Below are 6000 nucleotides of genomic sequence, written 5' to 3'. Positions count from 1 at the left end.
CCACCGTCGTCTTTGTTTAGAGTTCTCGTCTTCACCTGGCCCCTTTCCTGCCATCATTCCCGTCCGACCTCTAATGAGAAACCCTTCTCAGCCCCTCTAGGGTAAGTCCGTCTCTCGTCCGTCTCTCTCCCATCAGTCTTCTTTTCTTCATAGCAATTCTTGTTATCTTAACGCATCTCCTTTATGTGTTTCTTGTTGGTCTTGTCCGTTAGAATGTAGCTTTTTGAAGACAGTACTTTCTTCTGTGTTTCCGTGTGAATCCCCAGTGCCTAGTACAAGGACCTGGCCCAGATCAGACATGGAAATTTTTTTTTTTTGAGTGAAAGAATGGATGAATTAGTTCATTAAGATCAGAACATAAATGTTGGTTACAACGTATAGAAGGGTTTAGTCATGATGTCCTTGAACAGGTTATAGACTTGGGTGGGCTGTGTGATGCAAAAGGTTGGGCTAGCCTCGGCCCCTGATTAGCTAAGTCAGGAGAGGCTCACTTTAGGCCAGAAATGAGTATATTTAGTAGAAAAAACAATATTTAGCCAGAAGCATCTTTTTCTTATCTTTCGGAAACCCAGGGATCTTGCTGATTCGAGTGCCTCTGAGATTTGTATTTCCTTGATGGTTCTTGGGAGAAAGAAACTTGGAAATGATAATGATCATAAAACCACTTACTGAACACCTAGAATGTACACGCATGTGCTGAGTGCATTAGTTACATTATCTAACTTAATTGAGACATTGTTATGCGTTGAATTACATCCTTCCCCCCACCCTAAATACATGTTTTGAAATTCTAACCCCCAGAACCTCAGAATTATTTGGAAATAGGGTAGTTGCAGATATAATTAAGATGATGTCCTCAGGGTGGGCCCTAATCCGATATGACCAGTGTCCTTACAAAAAGGGGAATTTAAATACAGAGGAACACGTGAAGACGAGACAATGTGGAGAGACAGAGAAAGAAGATGGTCATCTATGAGCCAAGGACAGAGACCTGGAGCAGATTCTCCCTCATACGCCTCCGAAGGAACCGGCCCTGCCAGTGCCTTGATCTGGGACTTCCCGCCTCCAGAACTAGGCAGCCTCTTGGACTGGATGCTCTAAAAGTATATAATCTATACAGGGAGAGAGGATAGTGGGGGGTTGCAAGCCTGGACGGTGGAGCCAGATGGATTTGAATCCCCGTTCTGCCATGACCCGTGTGACCTCGGGCCAGCTGTTTCCCTTCTCAGAGCTCCAGTACTTCATTTCTGAAATGACGTATTTGTTGCCAGAATTAAATGAGTTAATTAATAGAGCATGTCCGTGTTTCCTGTGACAGTAACCTGGTAGGAATTCTTGTCATCACACTGAAGTCACATCTGTCTCCTGCAGCAGTAATCCTCTTTGGGGATGGTTCTACCCTCAAGGGGGCATTTTGGGAATGTGCTTGCATCTCACAGTGATTGAGGGAGGGACTGAGAGATTGGCATTTGGTGGGAGGAAAGAAGTGCTAGTTGTCCTTCGATTCGCAGGGAAGAATTTTCCCATCTCCTGCATGTCTTGTAAACCACTGATGCCAGATGTTCATGGTGGTGAAGAACCTGTTTACAATGATCTGATTGTAGAGTTTTTTGCAGATGGTTGAATTTACACTGAATTTTTGAAAAGTGCAGCAACATGTAAATTAAAGGAAGATGGTACCTTGTTTTACTTGGAATTTTACCAGGAGTTGTTCTCCATTTTGAAAATATTTTTCAAAGGTGCACATGCCTCATGGTATCTGACTCACCACCAGAACCAGCATGTAATTTGCAGCTGTCATGGTGATTCTTCATATATGTGCAAATAAACTGATTTAACTCTGATTCCAAATTGCCAAAAAGGAAAACCAGTGTCAATAATGTTCAACCGCTTGTCTCTTGATGCCAAATGAAGTCAGGCTGAGTGAGTGATCATTGATTAGTCCTGCGTGAGAACTTACTTTTTGAAATGCACGTTATTTAAAAAATTTTAAAATTTTTTTATTGAAGTACTGTTGATTTTTAAAAATTCTTATTTTTTATTGAAGTGTAGTTGATTTAAAGATACACATTATTTTTTATCATATATTCATTTCACATTATTCCTCCTTTATAATTACCATACAGTGGTAAAAGGGGAATTCTAATACCATCTCTGCATCAGATTTTGGTAATTCTCCCACAATATTTCAGATCCTCCACCAGCAGAATGATTATGATTCACTGAAGGCTCAGATGATGGTTAGCATTTTTTAGCAATAAAGTATTTTTTTAACTCAGGTATGTACATTAACATTCATAAAGTATGTACTTTTTAGACATAATCCTAGTGCACACCTGATAGACTACGTAATAGTGTGAACATAACATTTATTTGCACTGGGAAACTCAGAACTTCATGTCACTCACTTTATTGCAATGTTCATTTTATTGGCCGTGGTCTGGAACTGAATCCACAATGTCTCTGAGGCCTGCCTGTGTGTGATAAAAAGAGGACTTTGAGTCTGACAGACTTTAGCACCCCTGCCCCGTGGCACCTCTCAGTTGATCTGAGGTCTGCTTCCTCATTTCCCTTCCCTGTGACAGCCCTTCAGATACTGGAAGATGGTGACAGCGTTCACCTGCTCACCCCTCTCTGTGTGTCTTCACTTTCCCAGAACACACACCCCCAGTTCCTTCAGCCCTTTCTCTATGGACGTGGCTTCAAACTCCTCCTCATCCTGACTGCCCCTCTCCAGCCTGCTCTGGTCTCTCTAAGTGCCACTTTCAGAAGGAACCACCTACACAGAATCCTGTGGACTAAGTTTTCAACTGTGCAGGGTTCTTTGAAATATGCAGAAACAAAGTCTGACCTGGTCAGCGTGCGGAGGTCCATCGGGCAGAAGGATGAAGGATGAAGTCTTGTGATGAAAACCTGTCAGTGAAAAGAAAAGGAAACAAAGAATCCAGAAAACCCGCCTCCGGCCCCCCACCCCCACCCCCAGCCATCCCTGGCAAACAGCAGCCCCTGCGGGTTCCCTGTTGTGTTGCTTCCTTGCTCTTTGGTGGTGGCGGAAACTTTGCTGCTGGGTTCACACCGTTGTTTGCCAGAGGATGGGCCTTAGAATATCAAATCCCAAAATCACGGACTATGTGCTGAAACTCGGAGAAAGGCCCCCGAAGTGCAGGTCTGGGGGGAAGTAACCTGGGCGATGTGAACCTTGAGGACCAGGTCTCTGCCGTTACCATATTTGCATGGGACCAATCAGACAGAAACCGTGCTGACCCCTCCGTTGTCTTGGATGACGCGGAGGCACTAACACTGGGTGTGGGCCTCTCATTCTGGGAAGAGTCCTCTCCAGGGAGGCAAGATGCTCATTTGACCAGGAAAACACACTTGCTGGAAGCCTCTAGAAACTGACAGGGTTGGTTCTGGTGTTTTCAGGGCCTTTTACCAACCTGGGATCGGTCCAGTGAATTTGGGTCCGAATGTAGCACCTTTAGCCCAACAAAAGCCATGCTAGTGGGGCTCCCGGAGGGCCTCAGGAGCCTGAAGCCTGCCCTTGCATTGAATAGCTCCAGCGAGCTCTGCTTGGAATGGTATTTCATAATTACTTTTTGCAGATTTTCCGTCTCTCTCTCATGACAACTCAGCACCCCGCCAGCCCACTGTCTATGTCCCTGTCACCACACCACGGTGAAGCGGCGGCATTTTCCAGCAGAGGGGGAGACTGGGTGTCCTGTTGGGAATGCACCTGCTACAGGTGTTCAACATAATCTGGGATGTCTGGACAACTAGAGACACGGAGGCACCCCACAGTCACCTAGACAAAGGCGCCTGACCGCCAGCATGGAAGTGCTCTCATTCTGAGTCAGGCAAGAGAGAGCCGTCTGTCACAACATCAGAGACGTGGGAGGACGCCGAGCTGTCCCCGGACCCAGGGTGAAAGGGAAAGGATGCCTGGACACTGAGCTCTTGACCTTTCTGCAAAGGTCAAGGCATCAACCATTCCAGAAGCATTAGAGCAAACAGGCAGACCCTGGCTGGCTCGTCCAGTCCGGCTCACAGCCTATTTCTTTTAGCTTGCAAGCTAAGAATGATTTTTACGTTTTTTAAATGGTCGGGGAAAAAAAATCGAAAGAGGAATAACATTGTGTAACGTGTGAAATTCAAATATCAATGTCCATAAATAGTCTCATTGGAAGGATCAAGAAGCAGCATCTAAATAAAAATGATGTCTTGGAGAAAAGTCTGAGAGGGCAAGAAAGTAGAGACAGATTTAAAATGATGAGCTCCTTAGAAGTTAATAAGATAACGTTGTCAGGATGATGCTGCCCTAATCTGATTTGTCCTGGAGCCAAGGCCGAAATGCGTTCTTTGGTTGAAAGGAAGTGTAGTTTCAGCCATACTAATATTCAAGCAATTTACCAAGCAATGGAACTAAAGTAATTTATTACAATTTTACGATGAGATCTCTTTCCTTGGCTTAGGAAGGGTTCTTATAGCCTCTTCTCTCACAATTTCACTCTTGCTAATATTGATTTTACTATATAGTCTCTTTCCCTTTTTTACATGTCTCAAGTTATTTCTTGATTTGGACAAAATTTCACTTTTTAACACAGTTGATGATATAAAAACCAACCTTTGAGAAAACATATTAGGATAATGATGTTTTACCACTGCTGGCCATTACGTGTGTGCCAAGAGAGAAGAATGCAGTTTTAGGTTGCTAGATTTTTCTCTCTCCTTCGTCTTCTTTTGTTTTAAAGGGGGAGCCAGAGAGGCCGGGAACAGCCCCGTGAAGGCCGTGTCTGTTGGGAAGGGCGTTGTAACACTCCCTGAACAGAAGACTCACATCCCCTCTGCAGGCCTCGGTGTCGCTGGCAACACCCTTTAGCGTTTCCCTACTGTCCTAAATTATTTTATAAGGCCAAGTGCATTACACCTGTGATTTTATATTAACCTGGGAGGTAGGTGGGGTTCATGGTGGGATGTCACAGAGGAAGGAAGTCAGGCTCAGAGTTGAAACGTTTTACCCAAATGCCAGCAGCTGTCCTGTGATGCAGTGAGAAGCAGCGTACCGTGATCTTCCCGCCGCTCTGGGACGCAGGGCCTCCCCAGACAGAACCTCCACGTGACCGGAGACGCGGGGACCTTCGTGGCCACAGGCATTCAGACCTGAGTGTTCCGTGTCCCTTTAAGAGTACGGTAGTTCTGCGTCTTGTTGCTAGGCTAGCTGTGTCTCCAGGCACGCTGATTAGAGCATATCTCAGGGTGGGCTGTTCATTTCTCTTGAACATCTCGGGGTGGGCTGTTCATTTCTCTTCTCTCCCAACGCATGAAACATCGCCAAAGCCTGGTGTTAAATAAAAAGGACAGTTCAGGGCTCTGAGGTGAACTCTTGCTGTATGTATCAGACACTCTGCACATGCTCCATGTGGTGCTAAGGAAAATGCACACAGGTCCCCCTGTCTGTGCATGATCTAATCCTCACTCACACAGAACTCTGTGGCTCACAGACCGTTTCCATGAATATGACCCTATGGAAGCCCCTCAAGGTTAGATATTATACCCATTTCACAGGTGAGGAAAACTGAGGAACAGCTGACTAAAGTAATGAACCTGGGGTTCCATGACTAGAGATCAGAGCCATAGGTGTAACTCAGGCTTCCTCCTCCCAAAATGTCCATGTTTGGGGCACGTTGATGAGGTTGGATGTGACCCCCTGTGGACCCTCCATGAATTGTCAGTTTCATCTCAGAGAGGCTCCCTTGGGATGCCCTGTCCTAATTTCCTTTTACAGGCTTCCATCAGCTGTTCCCCAAACAGATTTTATTGTGGCTTCACTTCCCCTAGACCTTTGTCCTCGTGTCAATGGCCTTTATTTCCCATTAGCCTCTCAGAGCTGGCATGTCGCTGAGCATGCATATTTTACAAAACTCACACACAAAAACTATCATTTCCTCAAAAATCCAGAGAGAAAACAGGGAAACTGGGGTCTGCCCTCGAGCTGCCCCAACT

Source organism: Camelus bactrianus, chromosome 13, assembly GCF_048773025.1.
Source record: "Camelus bactrianus isolate YW-2024 breed Bactrian camel chromosome 13, ASM4877302v1, whole genome shotgun sequence".
NCBI lineage: Eukaryota > Metazoa > Chordata > Mammalia > Artiodactyla > Camelidae > Camelus > Camelus bactrianus.
This window is presented reverse-complemented; position numbering follows the sequence as displayed.